Genomic DNA, 20,820 nt, shown 5'->3' on the forward strand with positions numbered 1-20,820 from the left:
TTATTCACTCCATTTAATCTGTACGTATAAAAATTATGAAAAATAATTTCCGGAACAAAACCGAAAGAGAACGAAGTTGATAACTCGAAATTACAGACAATTTCAAATTCAAATTAACGCGTAAAATTAACCATATTGTCATATCCCACAAGATCAACAATCGTCAAACAATGTACACTCGTTAGGGATAAATTTATACCCCAAACGTTTTACATAATAGACATTAATGAACGAACGACTGACCGACGGTTCGTGAATTCAGGATCGACGTTGAAATTAGTAACGATAATTCATTCGGGCAGAGACGGTCCATTGTTCGTGCGCCAGCGGATAGATTTCGATTCTACTTGATTCAATTGGATTTTATTCAAAAAAACCGGCTGTACGCGCGCGGTCAGCGCCTTCACACCAGGGACTCGTTTCCTGCCTTTTACTATTCGCAAACTTTCCGAAAACACTTCCATGAAGAACCTAACCGGCTTTCTCAAAGCCTGATTTCGCGTTTCATTTGCCCCCCCCCCTCCCCCCTCGCCCTTTCCCCGAGCACGTTCTTGATCGAATAAAGAAATGCGAAATATTCTCGATACGTATATAAGCGCATTATAATATTCTACCTATGCCTTCATGTAAACTCGCGTTACAATGCAGATCATTTTACATGCAGAATTGGAAAAATCGGAATGTTGCGATGTTGTTACACATTTGTTGTAAATAAATTAATCCCGGTATTACCGTACCGCGCTGATTCAAGCGTGTCGCAAGCCAATAGCTGGAAGGCAGCTCTTACTACGCATTAGAACTCAAGCCGCGAATGCCGATATATATTATATACTTGTTAAACCGATTTTTACCGATACGCATTGACTGATTTAAACCCGCGGTCCAAGTCGAATTGACGATCGCTAGGGGGCCGTCAATCACGCTTATTCTTAACGGAGATTGCAAACATGTGATCTAAACAATGACCGAATCAGCGAACGTGAGTGTGTCGCTCGCGCTCGGCGTGAACGCGATTCTTACGCGAGCGCGCGAGCCCCGGGGCACGATAGCGGCACGACTCCACGCGCGAGAATACGCGCCGGAGTCGTGAGCGTATATACGCCAACGGCGAATTGTCTCGTCGATCAGGTTTAATCTCGACAGAAAGACGGAAAGGCGTGTATCGCGCCGGCGACGCCAATCCCGCACGGGGAGTAAACTCGCGACGTGAGTGAAGGAAGCCAGAGAGGAGGGGAAAAAAAAAAAGGAGGAAAAGATCGACGAGCCTAGAACGCAATTAGGGAGAAAATGGACGGCTCTCGTGGCGAAAGCGGTTAAATCAGTCTGGACGCTTACGAGCGGCGATTACGCACGGCCAGAAAATTCCCCCGGCGCGGTCACCTGCCCGCCGAAACACGGCAACAACAACCGCGCGGTCGCAGATTTCGTAAATCATCGCGCTCCGTGCGTTGAGGGATCTCTTTCCCAAACGCCGAGCGGCACGGGATAAGAATGGCCGATGGCGACAGAGTGGGCGGCTTGTTGATGACCGGTCATATTTACGTCAAATTTTGGTCTCGTTATTATGTTATTAAACGAGACGAAAATATTCTTCTCTTTGTACACTGAGAAAAAAAATTGTTGATTTGACTAAGTTTTCCAACTTGATTAAATTTCTTGAATTCAACTATTTATGTATTTTAGTCAAATATATAAATGGTTAAATTGAAGCTCAAATATTTTATGTATTTAAGTTAAATGCATAAATACTTGAACTGAAGAAAATTAATCGAGTTGAAAAATTTAGTTAAATTAACATTTTTGTCTCAGTGTAGCAAGTAAAAAACAAAAATAGGCAAGTTTCATTCTTTGCGATAAATATTAAAATAAATTGGAAGGTTTAATTTTATTGTCGCCAATTGTTGATAAAATAACAAGAATAATGTAGCCTCCTTATAATTGATTTTACTAACAAAGTTTATTAATATAGTAGTTTAAAAAAGTACATGACGCGCGTTTTGATTGACCTTAATATTAAATTCTTTTCAAGTAACAAGTTGTCTTTATTTGTCTACTAATCTCACACTTCTCAACGGTGTTGACGTGTTTTTACGATTCTCAGTTCTTTACTTCTTATTATTTTAATTCTACTTAAGCCAATCATCATTATAGTTTATGACATAAGAATGTGCCATAACCTTCCTTTTTTAACTTAATCTCGCCTTATATTTCTTAATGTTGAAACTACGAATTTGCTGGCATAAAACTCATAGATTTACGATGTTTCTGCAATAATCACTTAAATCCTGGTTATTTTTTAATTATGTTACAAAACTTTTGCCACTTATATTGTTTATTAAAAGACTTCATTATTGTTAAAATTATTTGACATTATAAATGAGTAAAACATATCAAAATTTCTTTTTTATCATCTTGCAGTACATTTGCATATCTAATTTAACCTACACATGTGTTTAAATACATGTTCTGCATCTCGAGTAAAAATAGACCTTCGACAGACAGCTGATCAAGATCGTTTTACAAGATAAACACGACTATTTATTAAAGCTCGCGGACACCGAAAAGAAAGTGCTTCCTACGCGATACGCCGCGCATTAGTGGCACGGTTCTCCGCTCATTGGACATTGATAAATTGTAGTTTAAGGAAATTCTCAACATTCTTACAATCGCACCGCCGATCTCTCGCTGGCAAATTTCTAAGAGCCGTGACCGCGCGCGAGATCTCGCTCGGTGACTTCTCGCTGATGTCGGCGATCTAAACTGAAGGAAGAAGATTAGAGAAATCGCAGAGGAGACTAGCGGCGACGACGGACGGCGCGGCGCGTCCGAGACGCTTCGGCTGCAACAAATCCCAAAGAGATCCCCTTATCTCCGCGCACGCGGATCTCCGTTTCCGTCTCGCGATCGCGCGCAGATTTCACGAGCGTGCGCCAGAGTGAATACACATATAACAACCACGAGACGACGGCGAAGGCGCATCGATCGTAAAGCGTTGCCGTAAGAATCGGGGCGAGTTTACAGCCAATAGCAATTTACTCCGAGTCGATGCGGAATAATATCACAAATAACCGCGGTCCTTTCGCGGTTTTACGATAATTCCCGAGGCGTTATCCCTCAGCCGACCGCTGCGCCGCCGTTACGCGGTGGTACGTCGTTCTCGACGGCGCACGTACGCGATTCGCGCGCATCTTGGGGGGCTACCAGCAGGAATACATAAGGAATATATCCCCTCGCATATCTCAAGATATTTCCAGATTCCAGCGATACTTAGGCGGGAATTCGTGAGAATCGAAACGGTGCACGAGAATTATCCTGCAAGCCTTTACCACTAGTTTATAATAAACATCGCTATTATCCATAAATTCTTGGCCAAATCCTTCTTTTTATTATTCCCAAAGATTATTTCCGCAATAAATACATTTCGTAGGCTAGGAAATAATTGTTGCGATTTCTAAAATATTCCAAATGGAATATTTTAAAATGTTTTAAAAGAGGATAATTTTTAGTTCCGTTAAAAATTATATAAAAGTATGTAGAAATATTTCATTAGATATATATTTGAATTATTTTGTTGAATCAGCATTGATATGATTGCTCCATGTAGGACCATCAAGCATGAATAGCAGTGCAAAAAGATTTTGACGTTTTAGCAAATAGCTAGAATGTTCCACTGTATATTATTTTGTTCGTTCAACAAAATTATTTTCAGTTCTCTAGCTAAAACTTTTAGATATTTGAAGCAAAACTATTCTTTCCATATAAATCAAAATTAAGTTAAATATCCTAGTACTAGTTAAATGTATATTTTAAGATTATCCGCAATAGGATTAGTATATTTTAGTATTAAAATCGTACTTAAAATTATACTTCTTATCCAAGTGTAAATATCATATTTTCGTAAATACTAGAATTATTGATATTAACATAATCGCAAATAACTGTTTTCAAGCAAGTATCATAGATTCAATATCAACGAAATATCTCCAATATGAAAGAACACATTATACATTAAAGTTGACAGCTTCTATATAAAATTAACTTTAATCTTAATTAACCGATAAGTAACATCAAAGAACCTGTCAGACACTAAACACAAAAAAGTGACATCTGATAAAAACCTGTCTTCAAAAAAACTAATGTTACGTTTTTATCTTTCTTAATCATGTCATCACAACTGTGCTTAAAGATGACACTACCCTGACACCCTTCCTCCCCTCCAAGAAACTAATCAAGATCTCGCACGACATTTATGATACCGATCCTTTCATTCATCAACGTCATATCTTGCTGTAAGTTTGCTAATTTCAGTTATCTTAATTAGAACTCGTTTCTGATCAACTCGCCTAATAGTGGGGAGGATTACTGCTTTACTGTAGATTAATAAAATTGTCAACTCTATATAAGTGAAATAATGATTATGTCGCTAAAATTGACAAACTAGAATCTGATTTAGAAATTGTTTACAGGAAACTGGAGAAATTCAATCGCTGAGTAAGAAAAAGCATTTATGGGCAGATGCAAATGAAGATTAATATCAATCGTTGTGCACCGTAAAGTAAGAAAATATATTTCTTGCATCATTTAATTAAATCTCTATTCGCTAATATTCCGTCTAATTATCTCATCATATTTCTATATAATAATATAATATACTATTAATAATAAAACATTTCCTGATGTCAAAGGTAAAATACAATATACACTGAGAAAGAAAATAATTCAACAAAACGTTTCGTTGTGGGTTGCCAACAAAAGATATACTTAATGTAACAATATTTGCTGTCAATGCAAGTGCAATGATGTTGTTTGAACTATGTGTTTATATTGCAACACCATATATTGTTGTATTGAATATATCTTTTGTTGACAGCCCGCAACAAAAAAATTTTGTTAAATCAATTACTTTTTTTTCTCAGTGTAGAAATTCCTATAACCATTTTATAAATTGTTATCAAAATAATCAAAGTAATAGTAATTATTTTTTTATTTATATGTTCATGTTAAATACATATATAATAACTTTCTAATCGCCGGTAATAAAATGTATCCAAATGATAATGTGCTTTTATGTCGTGTTTATCTCATTCGAATTTAACAAAAACATGTAATACGTAAAAAAGTAAACAAATAATTAACTAAAATACACTATATAAAATACAGTCGATCAGTGTTTTCCTGTTCTACAACCTATTCTATTCCATGCGCACCTTCCTTGATAAATGTGCCTGTGTGTTTGCGGGTACGTACGGATATAAAACATACCGTATAATAATCAAGAATTAGAAGAACGATTTTATAGCGACGTGGCAATATAATATCGCCGTCGAGAGAAAAAAAAAATTCGCGCGAGAGCATTAACGTTCATTTGGTCGGTCATGCGCGAATAAAACGAAAATCGTGCTCGTAATCGCACTGACATTAATCTTCCGTCCGATACGTTAATTATAAGAGGAACGACGTAACGAATAGTTTATCGAACGACTAGTTGCGCGTTACTCGAACCGCGCAACGTAAGAATTGACCCCCCCTCCCCCCCCCCCCCGAGAAACCTTTCGCGGCCTTACGCATTTGCGTAATAAAGCTTTAATAATGCTTTAATAAAGTTGCGTGCCGCATCGGTGTGAATCCCGAGAAAGTGAGGCGTTACATTGGCAGCTGGACAATTTATTGCTAATTATTTCTATAGCCGCGGTCACGCGGGAGGAATCGCCGCATAATGAAGTGATTTATGATTGTAATCTGTCATTGGTACGCCGATCCATGCGCCCATAATTGAAGGTATATAAATGGGATGAAGATGTTGCTGAAACTAATTAATAATAAAGGAGCCTATGTTAAACACGTGCCACGAACAAATTGGTTGTGCACGACCTATTGGCCCGCACGGAGAAATCCAATTAGTGGGAAAATCCACGACGGACACCGCCTTCGCCGTAATCGTAAGAAAAGAAACTAAGATATATAAACGTAATTTAACACTCGAAGAAGATGTTGCGGGGGCAAGGAGATCAAGTAGAAAGCCGCAAAGTATTGTCTGTTGGTCGAAGATGAACGCGGGATGCAATAAGGCAGTAATCAAAAATTAATCTCGAAGTCTGGCACTTCGATTATATTTTTCAGTATTACTTGAGAGTATTAATCTTAATTGTTAATTTTTACGTAATGTCATTAAATCATTTCTGATATGAATAAATTTTAAAAACTTTGTCTATTGTAATTTTTTAAAATTAAATTACTAAATTTTTTACAGCGATATATAAAGTTTTATTTTATTTAAAAAAGTTACCAACGCTGTTAAAAATCTACGTATTATACATGAATATTTATATTTATGTATGTAATTTTATATATTTTCTTTTATATACATTGTTCAAAAAGATGAAAAAATTTGTCGTATCTCGTACAACTTATTTTCGTTTTATTAGAATTTTACGCGAGAGTATTACGCTTTCAAGTTTTTGTAACATGAGAAAATCTCCCAGACGCATAAATGAAATGGCGCCTATAAATCTAGTGTCATATATCACTATATATGGCTGGCGTTTTCTTTCCTACAACCAGATCGTTTATTACATTGAACGAAACGGATAGAAAAAGTAAAACGAGCGGAAAGAAAGCGGACGGCGTTCCCGCAATAAACTTTAAGCCTGACAAACAAATGAGTGGAAAGATATTTACGCTCCATTTCACTGTATTAAGAAACAAAATTATTCTTTCCGCTTGACGCAAATTTTACATCATCGAATTATGTCATAAATCACCGACATTTTTCCATATTATTTCAACAAATCTTTTATCTTTTATTTTCAATCAAATATAAAAATCATAATGTAAAAATATCCACGCATTCTTTTTACTCTCTACTTGACAAACCAAAATTCCAGTATAAATTTCAATAAAATTTAAGAATGTTTTGATCTCAATAAATTCGAGCTTGTTCAAAGCTTTCTTAAAATTAGTGATATTATAAAATCGCAAAATGATCCTATGTTTTTAGTGACAAACGCGTATGTTTAACACGTAAAAGATACACGCTTTAAATTTACAATAAATTCAATTTAGAGTGTAAATAAATTTAGTGAGTAAACTCAAGGTGTTAAGTAAAAGCTTTAAGCCAATTTTCAATAAGTTATTGCGACTCACGTTGACGAGGCACATATTTCATAAATATATATAGTATTTCATCACGTGGATCATTACGAAAAGTCTGAGAGGGGAAGCGTGCCGAAGCGGGAAAGGGAGAGAGAAAGAAACGAAGGAGGAAAGGCGGATAGGTGAAGAGGTATTCGCGAAGTAGACGAGAGTTATAATCATTGGGGTCGAGGTCTGGCCGGCCAGAGGCACCTCTGAACGATCCCGTGAGAGGTTGGTCACTTCGGGAAATGATGAATCGTCAGGGCAGGCCCCGGCCGATCCGCGCGAAAGATCCGCTCATTTCTACGATTTACCGTCAACTCCTTTTTTTTTTTTTATTACCACCGTTATTTACTACCGTGCTCTCGCCGTGAAAAGGACGCAACCCTCACGCTTACGCATCGTAACACGCCTGATACGATATGTTGCACGCACAAGACTAACGAATGTATCAAGTGATCGAAACGAAACTGTATAACGCAGATCGTTATCCCGTTCGAGAGATTCGTCCAATTACGAAAAGAGTACTCCTCGTGTTTTACCGCCACAATTCAATTACCTTACGCCACTTGTAATTAAAGAAGGGAATTCATGAATTATGCATTTGTATGAAGATATCGAAGCATTAAACACCGTGATGTTATTAAACATTCTTCGTCTCCGGCGTAAGCGTTACTTCCTACGGGATAATTTATACGGACATTTACGCGTGGCGTGACAAGGCGCGATTGCATAAAATTCCGCGGCGTACGTATACCACGCCGCGGGGAATCGTAAACATTCCCCTAAGCCCGACGTTTCACTCTTATCCGCGAGCGTATCGGAAAAAAAGGTGACGCGTTGCGAATGTGGCGAACGAGGAAAAATTTCTTCCAGCGCGCGCTCGCTTGCTCGCCGCCGCCCGGTGACAAGATAGAACCGAAGTGAGAATTCCTCAAGGTCGGCGAATTCCGCGGATGGCGATCGTTGGAGCGTATATTATCGGCCGTGCTAAATATTTAGGCCGGATACTGGGTGTCTCCGCGACGCGGCACGCTGCATATCAGTCTGGCCGATACGTGTCGGATTGTAACATTCGCATATATTGGAAACATTGTGTACGCGACAAACGCGCCGACAATAATGGCTTTGGTTGTCGCGTTGAAACCGACCCTAGCAAGGCGTATAAATCGCAACGACTCTATTTCCATGCGCTATAAAACGCCTTTTAAAACGTAAAGAATAAAGAGTAAAAAAAGTAATGAAAAAAACGTAAAGAAGTAAAGAGTAAAGGAAAAGGAAGAAAACCCATTACATATTTTTTTGACGCAACATTATAATTAATAATGGACATCATAATTCATGCAAAATATTTCAATTTGTGGCTCGTCTTTTATTTGTAGATGTTTTAATTTCAATTCGAATTTCAAAAAAAATTCTTTTTAATTTAATTCTTACAATTAGTTTTATTTCTCATATTAAAGTTTGAATTGTTTAATAAATCACTCACAAATTAAATTAATGTATTTGTTTATTTATTAACTTTCGCAATATTCATTAACTTGTCATTAAGTACCTTAAAAATTGATATCGTCTTGATTGAATAAAAAATAAGAAACGTAAAGTGCAGTAAATTAATAAAAAATAATAATTCTCGAATAATTAGACGATTTCAATGTAAAATAGCGACTCAAAGTAACGTGCATTTATCATTTATATTGCAGGAAGAATCTAAATGCGTGTATAAATCGCGAAAGAAAATGTAACGATAGAAAATCGATTTGTTCATGGTGAAACATTTCTTCCGGTGCAAGTAACATTATCATTTATCACACTGAGACAACCGACTGTCACAGATGCATGTGTCCACGCATGTGCAACGATATCTAGGAAAGAAGAAATATACGATTTACATTTTGATTACAAAAAGCAAGCGGAATGATTTATCCGCGTCTTTGACACAACCGCTTTTAAAACTGCCCGTGTAATCGCGTTGGTTTCGCACTGGATACCGGCTGCCACATCCCAATAAAATAATACACGAACTGCGATTTACGAACGCTTACGTTCAACCGAACACAGTTGTTAAGAAAGATTAAATGCGTCGGTACGCAGCTTCTAATTACTTCATTAATACAGAAAATGTCAATTGCATACATTACGCATATTCATACTACACTTTAGCATAAACGTTGTTTTTTATTTCTTACTGTCCTCTTGAATATATCATTTAAGATTGAAATGTTGAATGAACATAGATCAGCAATATCACGATGAATTAAATTTTAAAATACAACCTAATTAAATGTATTATATTATTGGAAAATAAAAAAAATATTTCAAATTTAATGTTTTGTAAATTAATATGCCTATACAAAAAGATCGGAAGTCTTACAGGTAAGATAACAAAAAACATTTAAAGACATTAATTACTTCGTTTAACAAAATTCATAATAAAGTTTACTAATTCGATTTATCGTTTCTTTTGTATGCTTATACTTTCTTTCTTTATAAATCTATTTAATAATTTATATTTATGATTTCTAATATTCTTTTCAATTATTGGTTCAGGGATAGTAAATCACGCGACAATTATAAATGAGAAACGTACCAGGACTTAAGTATTCGATCTGTTATCATAGGTGAATCCACAGTATGTGAATTCTAAATCTCGTTTCCTGATCTTCAACAGCATCCATGCATATTATGCGATTCAAAGGATGAATTAAACTTACCTGCAACAGAAAATAAAGAGAACGTTATAAAAAGATTATTTATTTAGCAATCGTATACACGTAATCAAAACACTAATCTTTCTGTACTGTCTAATCTCTTGATAAGATTTTCAATTTAATCAATCATCGACTTATTACAGTAAAACGCGCGTAACATATGCATACAAATCAGACAAATCGACATATCAATCTGCATGCGAATTATTGGTAAAATCATATTTTTAACTTTTTTATAATTGTATCTGTCCTTTGTACATGGTTTCAAAAAAAAAACACGCAAAAATATGTGATTATAATATTACTAATAATAAATAAATAATAAATCGTAAAAACTGGACAAAATAGCCTGCAAATTTTATGAAAAGTTATACACATTTATATGTGTATGTGTGTGTGTGTGTGTGTGTATGCATTAGTAAAATATTGTCTGATCAAATAAGAGAATATAACTACAAAGTATCTTGTATTATTACGTGTATCACTTTTAAGTGCAGTCATAAACAGGATGTTTTATTTTCGGTCAAGCAGGAAACAACGCCAAGTAATATAATGCAGTACATACAATACTTAAGACCGTAAAAGAACATAATAAACGTCGTTTCAATCTTTTCGGACCGATTATTTGGAGTACTACACCTAATTAAAATTTAATTTCCACTGATCTCTTCGAGATTACTTTCCTTCGGCTTTCGCAGATAATAATCATGCATTCGTGAAAAGAATACGCAAATGCATCAATATACAAGCTCGCAGAATTTGTAAATAATTTCGCTTCCGCTGACGTTATCGAGGAAAGTGCAGCATTAATTAATTATAAATTCGACCATTTCGGCAAAAATGGCCGACGGGGCGTGGCCAATCGATAGATGAGGCCATTATCTCGAAAAAAATCCATCCCCGCAACTTTACACGATACTCCGATTCGCTTGCAATGTAATAAGCGCATTTTCTGCCGTTTCGAAATATGCAAAAAAACAGAAGAGCATATAATCCAATTTGCGTAATCATATAATAGACTTTTAATAAAATTATTAATAAACAGTTATTGCACATCTATAAACTAATTGTTAATTAGGATTCACTGATCAAACATACAATTAACTAACAACTACAGAAATGATTTCGCCAATAGAAATAATTTCCTCCATCATGTATTTCTATTGGCCTAAGTATTTTTGTACTTTCAATTTTCCTAATCAGAAGCTATCAGAATCAAAACGCAAAAAAAAAATACGGAGAACATGACAGGTATTTCAAAATTCATTAACTATAAAACATCAAAACGTAGAGTCCGCAGAAATTAGACATTGAAATGGCGACACCAAACGACCGTGTCATAAACATCACGAAACGCGATTTCTTAAGATAGAAATCATATCGTGTCCATTTGTTACGGGAAAAACATCAGTATTCTCGCCCGCGGACTATCGAACAGCTTCGCCGATCAGATCACGGCTCTCACGACGTTCTCGCGTACGTTCTCGCCTGCGAGCAGAGGCACGCCGTGAAATCGCGGATTACCGCGGCGCGGCGGTATCAGAGAACTCGGGTTCTAACGATGATTTACAGCCGGCTTAAGTGCCTATGTGGGGTGCATTTCGGGTGGAAACGTGCCGTTTCCCCACGGCGCGCGGCGCGGCTCAACTGTCGCGGATCTCGAATGGATCTCCCTCGCGGAAAGCGTTACGTTCCTCGCGATCTCGCCTGGCATGCGTAAATATTTATGCACTATACGCGAAGATGCGTCGATCAAGAGTCGACCTAGCCGCCTATACATTAACGGGACGACGCACGCCGCATGCTGCGTCACGCACGCAACGCACGCTGCACGTGCACCCCACGCGCGCAGCGCCTTACGCTAGGCGACTAAATTATTTTACAGCTCGTAAAGCCCGTGCGAAGAATACATCGTTGCTAACGAGAGGTCCGCATCTATCAAGATAATAAGGATTACGATCTCTCCGTCTTGAGAAAAAGAGAAGAGAGAGAGAGAGAGAGAGAGAGATTGTAATGCGCTCCCCGAGCGTACGAAGGCGCGGCTCGATGCGACTCGGTGGTGAAAGACCGCGAAAAGGCAGCCATTGGAAAAGATTAGTCTATTTTACTCGTTATGTTTTTTCCCCCCTTTTCCCCCGCGGCGGTTAACGGCTCGCTTGTAAGTAAGCGCGATTGTTCCACACGATGGGAAACCGCGAGTTTTTCCCCTCGCAAGGGAGGAGAAAAATAATGGCCCCCGGCGATTTCTTTTCCCTTTCATCGCTGCTTTCATCCATGGATTCCTTCGGTAATTAGGAACTTAATTGTGCTGCATATATTCCCTCTCATCACGAGTCCTCCCATCGCAATCGTATACATAAAATGCAAAAAAATGGCATTCCTAATAATTTTCGCTCTAATGAGAGGACACTTCCAATTAGATTTGGAACATTAAAGACAACCCATTGTTTCCCTCGAAACCTTGTACCTCTGGTACTGAAAAACCAAGTGTCCCGGTGGTGATCCGGATAAAACTCACCTGTAAATTCCGCCGCGATTTCAGAATCAGATAAATTAATACACGCGTCGCTTCCTCCCGTCACGAGAGTACGCGTCGTCTCATTATGCGGCACAATGTGCCAAACGAGGCGCGCTCGTATCAATCTGATACATCCTAATGCACTTACGTGAAACCTATGATTAAGTCGAATCGGGTATCAACGTGGCGCAGGGGAAACAAAGGGACACACCGGCGCACCGCGGCGGGAGGGGCACCGCACACGTACATGTAATACATATCACATACGTCCCTGGCATCGTCATCGATCATCCGACGTCACGGTAGGGTGCGTTTCGCCGTAGCGCTGTATCAACGGGGGATCGCATGGTTTCTTTCTCATTTTTTGCCATCAGCTAACCGTGCCATAACCCCCCCTCCTCCCCCAACGCCCCCGTCACCCGACTGCCTCTCCCCCTCCCGGCAGCCACCTCGTTCGTTCCTCCCTCGTGCGGCTCCCACTGCCAACTCGTCGAACTTCCGCTTACAGCGACTTCCGGTTGGAGGGTTGAGCGCACCGCGCATCGCGGCTGTCACTTCCGGCTGGTTGGGACCGAATGAGGTTGTCATGGAGACACGCGGCCGGGTCTCCACCCTCGGACACACCCCCGGCAGTATGGCCGACAACTTACCCCTCTCCTCGCCTGCACGCTCGCGCGACAAGGGCGTCGACCATCTCGCTCGAGGATTTCGCAAGGGCCACCCAAGATAGGTGGGTGGGTGATTGAGTGAGTGGGAGAGCTCACGATACGGAGGGAAACCCCATGGGTCTCCGCTGCATATCGTGAAAGGACCCTCGACCCTCCGAGTGCCACTCATCCTACCGCACACAATGCACACGGGACTTGTGATGCGCGTCGGTGTGCGGGCGCGCACATGCGCGCCGCCAATTCTCGATTCTCGTGAGCCTCTTTGTGATCGACGCGGGCTGCTGTATGCGCGACGGTACATACACGCGGGAGATATTGGATTAAACCCTACGATATATTCGAGGACGTGCGCGAAGCAAATGCAATCTCAATAACCGTGATGACTTTCAACGTGGCTAAAATTCCAATAATCTCCGACGTGGATTTTTGTCATTACTCGTTCTTGCGTGTCGAGAGCTCTCCCCGATTGGCTTCCGATTAGAAATTAATACTGCTTTTATTCATTTAGCGTATTTCACATTAATGTACGAGAGAGAAATATACTCTGGCATTTTTATTTTATTTACTGCTGTATTAAATAGAACTGAATTTCAATTGAAATACGTTCTGCATGCATTTATGTTCTCTTCAATTGGTAACATTTCATATTGTTTTGCTTGTATCATATTTTTGATAGAACGAAACATGGAAAAGTAAATAATATCTGTATAACAATAAAACCCCATGCATTTTTTTTAATTATCAATAGTTAAAATTTACATATAGCCTATTATATTAATATCAAAATTAATAAATTTAAGAATTTATTGAAAGTACCACTAGTTTCGCACATATCTCGTATCACAATTTCAAAGGTAAATATAAAAAAGTATTTAAAAGTGTTTAAAAACATTTATACGAATCAAGTAAGTTAAAACAAATATTTTTTTTCTTTCTCGTAAACTTTTTAATATATTTTACTATATTTGTTGTTTTCAAAATAAATTTGCAAATTTCTTAAATATAATATAATATTGTAAAGTATTATTGCTAGTTCCGTACAAATCTCGCAATTAATTTGTGGCGAGAAATTCGCTGCTGCGAAACGGACGGATCTACTCAGTTGATTAAATACGAACATTAAAAAAAAAAGATAGAACAAGAGAAAGAGAGAAATGCGGGAGACCCGCATCGATCTGTTCAAATCCCCATAGAAATTAACTCGAGAACACCGACTGCCCCTTTCACCGTTTCAGACACGAGCACTCGTTAGAGCATTAATTAGCGATAATCGAAGCCGTGCGATTTAACCGACGCGGAACGCAGAAATTTACCCGACAAGTAACTGCGCGAGTTTCTCCCTAGGAAACGATGCAAAAAAACAAATGGCAAGAACCAAGTCGTTCTGTCGACGAAGCCATTGTTACGAGCCGCGTGCATGAAAGGTAAAGTACACTTAATTATCTCGGTGGACACGACTGAAAGTTTTATCATCGCCTTTACTTACTTTTGTCCGTACTAACGTATTTTAGAGAGCTCTCGATGGTAATTTTAAAAGTGAGAAATATACATTTAAGATTTTTTATTATATTAAAAGATTTTCACTCATGCAAAAATTAGCGATTTTGTTTCTGTAAATTACATTTCAAGCATCTGCTGTGCAAGTTACCATTTCCATATAATTGCACGCACAGAGTCACGATACAGTGTATACAATTAAATAATTAAAGGTTTAACTTGCATTTTATAGCAGTTGTGCATACATGATTTATATTCATGTGTTACCGAGAAAATCATATTTAAATACTTAGTTCAACTTTGCAATATTAATACGAATTTTTACATCATAAACAACTTGTCATCAATGACATCTCATAAATAACTTGATGAGAATCTAAGCATTTCTTTATGAGTGTTACTACGTAACATCTTTAATAAATATATATACTGAAGCCGATGATTCATAAAGGAATTATTTACGAAGGCATTTACAAAGATTTTTATGATATAAATATAACACTAAACTCAAATAGAAGTTTGCAAAATAATTAGAAATTATTATCAATAATCAGTAGATTATATCAATAGATTGTAAAGATAAATTATAGTATATAATGCTAAATAAGACACAGTATAGAATATTATTATAGATTATAAAAGTTGTCATATTTAAAACAGAAATACATGCTTTTTCCTCTTTCAACTATTTCATCCATCTCTCTCTTTCTCTCTCTCTCTCTCTCTCTCTCTCCTTTTATTATAATTTTAAGTTTACTTTTAAATTTGACGTCCTCGAAAATTGCTTCGCTATACATTATATCTTATTTTTACCGTTATAAAGATAATAGAAAAAAAACAAATGCTAGTGTTTAAAAATAAATTTACAACTTTTTACAAATAATAATTAGCAAAGCAGTGTACACAATAAAATTATAGAGTATAAGACACATATACTGTTTATCCTACTTATACCACAATTCTGAAAATGCAATTGTCGAATTAGTGAATGTCTCGCAAGCTTTAATTTCATACTGTAAGACTCGTTTAATTGCAGTTATCACGTTTACTGCTAGAATGACAGAAATGTTGTTACAGTACGTAGCAATTATTCGTCACGCAAGCGATATATTAATTCTACAGTAAGCTCACATCCCTATGGATTGCACGTAAAATGAACAATTTTAATAGTATTTATTCGCGTAATTGGATACTTGACGTTTCCATTAATAATTTAGTACATTTTATATTCAATGTAATCTTATCCATTTAATTTTAACATTATATCATTTATCGATCCTTATCATATTATATATCGCTTATATGAATTTAAAAAAGTATTACACGCAAGTTTTAACTATAAATTAAATATAAGCTATCTTTTTTTTTATTTAACTCCATCATTTGTACAATATCTATTAGTTTTCCTTATTGTCATTATCTTTATTTTTTATGTAATTATTTTTATCTTAATTTATTGTACAAATGTTTAATAATATTCAATGTATATTTCATTAATTACTTCATAGAATAAAAATGATGAAATGAATTAAAATATTCCAATTAAAGTTAAAAATATTTTTATTTATTAAAAACCATATTTTGGAAAACTTTCTCGCGAATAACATAAAAATTGTATTTACTTAGAATGTTTGTAGAAATTAAAATAACATTTTAAAAGATCAAAAAATGCAAGAGCAACATTGAAAGCTGTAACTTTTTAAAAAAACTTGATAAAAATTGAAACAAAATTCAATTTCTTGCAACAGAATCTCGTAAACATTGAAAAAGAAAGTCGTCTGAGCTCGTTCTCAACTATACAAGTATTCGCGTATGGGAGAATGGCGGCGACGTCAATTATAAGTAGACGGGAGGAAGTGAGGAAGAGGGTCGGCGTCTTCAGTCGCCCGAAATCCCCAGCCGAATCGCAACCCCGGTGCGGCGCCCTTCAAACTCATCAGAGCGCGACGTGTCGTTTGCCCACGAAGGCTTCGAGTGCTCGAGCGTTCGTCGTCACCGTAGCCGTCATCGACGTCGCCGCCCGCATCAAGCCAGCCATCCGTGTCGCACGGCGAAAAGGAAGGCGAAAATCCAGGGACAAAAGGTCTAAGCGTGCTCGAGAGATCTCCTCCGATCTGTCTCGAGTCGCGACGGTGAAGGGAAAAAAAAAAAGAAGAAGGAAACGAAAAAGAGGAACGTGGGCTGAACGAAATTCGGGCGTCGCGCCGTTCTCAAGTGGAGAACGTCGGGTCGGAGAGAAAAAAAAATCCATACCGATGTCGCCGGCGCCCGGAGGCGGGGCCAGGTACCATGTACCATACGGTGAGGGTGCCGACGACTCCCTTTTACAACGAGGCACAAGGGGCGCAAATGATAATTCGTCGGCATGGCAACGCCCGTCCTATCGCCCGTCCCGATGCTCCATGCATGGATATTCCTCGTACCTTTCTCTCTCACCCTCTACCCACTCTCCCTAGTCCTCTCCAACCCCTTTTGAAACGATCCTCGTCAGATCCCGCCGAGGACCTCCCTCTCCACCCCTCGGTCGACGCTTCGAGGCCGAACGAATGGCGCTCGTGAAACCGTATTTTCTTCCTTTTGAAGATCTCCGACCGGGTGCACTTGCCACCCTCGAGCCCGACAGGGAAACCCCGACGATGCGAGGGTAGGTAAGTGACGGTGAGATGAAATAGACGTATTAGAGAGAGGAAAGCCTGGCCTGGCCTGTTGCCACGGCAACAGCCTGGGAGGCTCGTTGAAGAGGATCGGGTCGATCCTGCCCTCGATGGCAGACGGAGGCAGCCGAATAACCTTGAAACATGCCTCCCTTTCCTGAATAGCTTTGCTCGCGATACAATAGTGAAAAGTGGGTGCGACGCGAAGGGTGGCAACACCGACTGTAGACGCACTTGGGTGAACTCGTTACTGAGGACGATCATTAAATATTATATGCTTTGAGAACTCCATTTGGAAACGTGCTGGTGGAAACATTTCCCTCCTCGTTGCGCGAAAAGTATATTCATATCATATAATAATTCCCGTCTCTTCATAATAAACATCGGAAATATTTAATAAATTTAGACTTAACGTTCATAAGAATTTTAAAATTTCATAAATCGCATAAATTAACTTCTTAGAAAAAAAGGTCATTGTCATTTTAACAATTTTGAAACCTTTAAAATAAATAAATATATTGCTTTCTTTCGGAAGTAAAGGAAAAACATTTTTAATTAAATTTAAACTTTTATTTTATCTATACAGCTGAATAAAATTAGAACACAAATAAAGTTATAATTCCTTAAGTATAAAAAAGAGAAAAAATAACGCATGTCTAGAAAAAAACCTATAATTAAAATAAATGATTACTACAATAAATTAACATAATAAACCACAGCAATAAAGCGAAAGAATTCTTTTAGTAAAAACACGATAAATGTTCGCTACATTAAATACAATCAAAAAATCAAGAAAAAGATATACTTCCGCACTATTCATGTACAAGAAAGAAAAGAAAAGAAATAAAGAGGCTGCACACGTTGATAAAAAAATAAAAGGAAAGATGACGATGGGAAGAGCAGATCGGACGAACGAACATTCTGCGATACACCATCGGAATCCTGTAACGAGTTGTCCCCGTAATAATAACCTGCCCATTGAACGATGTAGATCGTAGACGATCACGAGACTGACGCTACATTTTGATAGGCAATTTGTCGCGATCGCCGGATCTCGATTAATATTCAAGTTCCGCTGCCTGCTGGCGTCTCTCACGCGGCGACAGCTAAACGCAGCCTGCACGCATGGCGTGTGTGCAGGGCATAATTATTTTTAATTAAAAGCGTCTCTTCGCTTTTTCCAGTGTCGATACGTTCACGCGATTATATCTGATTTCCTTTCAAACGTTGGACAGATCCTCGGACAGGTCGCAGCTTAAACCGCTATTTTAACAAGGCGAATATAGTCCCGACGAGCGCAACATTTCTCATTGGATTTGTAATTGGTGTTAATTAAATTCAAGCTACTATAAGTGCATTTATTTTTTTGAGATGTAGATTCCCTCCACTGATTATTAAACATTATGAATAATATGTGATATAAGTTAAAAATAAAACGTAAGGTTTAATACTTTTATTTTTTTTTTTCTACTTGAGTCTCTTGTAACATTTTTTATCTCATATTTTATTTAAAAAAAGATAAATCTTCTTAAGAGCTAAGCAAACTAATACATCAAGGCATAGCATTTTATAGTTTGGCACTTTATTTATAATATTATAAAATAAGAAAAAAAATTCTTACATTTTTAAAATTATTTTTTATTACACACACACACACACACACACACACATTCTTAATAAAATAATGATAAATAATATAATAAGCGATAGAAAAGGAAAGAAGTATACATCGAGCAAAATTAACGAAAGCATATTCTTTATTGACTAACTAATCGATTGATCAATTAAGATATCAGCTTAATATCAATATGTAATCAGGACGTCGTCGTCTTGACCACGATCATCGCGATTAGTTTTGACGAGAAACACGATGATATCGACTTGTGCGAGTATTATTAACCGATGTGTACGTCGCTAAAGACATAATTGGCAATTAAAATAGTTAAAAACAAGAGATTTATATTTTTAATTATTAGATTCCAAAGATGTTTATGGACCCTTTCATAGTTTATCAAGTCTTGACATGCTAATTAATCTAACTTGAGAAGCAAAGAAATAAGTCGTAAACACGAATTCGCTTGCTCGTCGAAATAAAAAATAATTGCGACATTAAATTAGAAAGTAAAACGCTCATCGACAAATAACCCATCAAACTCTATGTTTATTATTCATAACTTTATTATTCATAGGATTCTATCTATTAAAATCTACGTGCGAGTAATATTGAGCGCGTTACGTTCAAAGAAATAACTTTAGAATACATAACTTTAGAACATAACTTTAAAATAAAAGAATGTAGACCGAATATGTGAAAACATAACTAATATAGAATATGCCTTACTCATAGTTGAATTTTCGTGCTGATATTTACTTGTGTGATTTTATTTATCTTTCAAAGTTCACTAAACTGTGTGCCGAATAAATGAATTTTCAGTCTTTAAAATACAGTTGTAAGATAAACCAGATCAATAATATCACATTAAATTGATAATCAATTTAATAATAATAATAATGCTAACAAGTATCTGTTTGTCTGTTCCCCCCAAATAATTTAAAAGTCTAAAAGTTTTTGCAACCAAACATCCTACGAGTCGTCGGATCGCGAAATCAGACGGAAACAACATAAATTAATTACTTATAAATTAATTTAGTGCAATAATGAGGAACAATAATGAAGAAATATTTAACCGAATAATAATTAATGGTATTATTAGCTATTGATCGATGCATTTGGTTTTTAATTTTCGCTGTTTAATTTTCTTGAAAACTATTCAATAAAATATTTTTTTAATTATTGAATTTTTTAATGCAAGTAGAATGTATCGAATGTTAGAAAAAAAAACCATTTGAGAATAATAATTATACTACAGCTGAAAATTTTACACTCAGTAATGCAATTATGTTGCACTTTATAAAAAAAAGCAGTCCTTAGTAGTTGTAAAAATAATTCAAAATTACGTTGTGTTCAAAACGATGCTATTTTTGCTAATTTATATAGTAATGAAAATATGCAATTTAATGATTTCTAATGTAATCTTCAATAAAATACATGTATATTATTTGTTATAATTAATATTATATAAAAAATTAATTAATTTTTTATTTTTATAAATGTAAAAATAAACCTTCCACTAAAAAAGTAATTTAAAAATTAATATCTAAAAATAACATAATATTAAAGTATATTTACAGCCTATATAACGAATAATAATATATATTAGTATAATAAAAAGTTACAATCCGATAGCAATTTTATAGTCAACAAATTGCAAAAAAAAATGTAGACTTTATTATTTCTGTTCCTACACTAGTAGCGTCATTAATTTTTACTATCAACTTGTCAGACAAGTTGCGGAAGTAGTAATTCAATAATTTTCTTATTGACATCGTTCTTCTGTTCAACTCGATTGACATTTGTCGATCAAGAATTTTCTCAGGAAGAAAACAAGTTGTACCAGTGTCACTCTAACATTTCCGTGAACTACATACTAATTATGAAGATATGATAGAAATAGATAGTTTAGAATAAGAGTTTTATTAGAGAAGAAAAGTTTTAATTATAATCAATACAAAGAAAAGATAAAAAAAGAATATATATTTTATAAAAATATATTTATTCAAAAATAAGATTAATAAAT

The 20,820-nt window shown here is 36.5% G+C and overlaps 1 protein-coding gene and 2 long non-coding RNA genes across 4 annotated transcripts in view; 2 read left to right on the forward strand and 1 right to left on the reverse strand.

The window, feature by feature from the left end:
• LOC105839886 (UPF0489 protein C5orf22 homolog) overlaps nt 1-20,820 on the reverse strand; it is a 639,614-nt gene that overhangs the window by 570,567 nt on the left and 48,227 nt on the right. The gene's annotated exons all lie outside the window — the stretch shown is intronic.
• LOC114255499 overlaps nt 1-20,820 on the forward strand; it is a 106,204-nt gene that overhangs the window by 41,957 nt on the left and 43,427 nt on the right. The window lies entirely within an intron of this gene.
• Nucleotides 1,928-10,019, forward strand: LOC118644466. Its single transcript, XR_004962241.1, has 2 exons — nt 1,928-3,296; nt 4,467-10,019. It is a non-coding gene; the product is annotated as an uncharacterized LOC118644466 (long non-coding RNA).

Source organism: Monomorium pharaonis, chromosome 2 (genome assembly GCF_013373865.1).
Source record: "Monomorium pharaonis isolate MP-MQ-018 chromosome 2, ASM1337386v2, whole genome shotgun sequence".
In the NCBI taxonomy this organism is placed as follows: domain Eukaryota; kingdom Metazoa; phylum Arthropoda; class Insecta; order Hymenoptera; family Formicidae; genus Monomorium; species Monomorium pharaonis.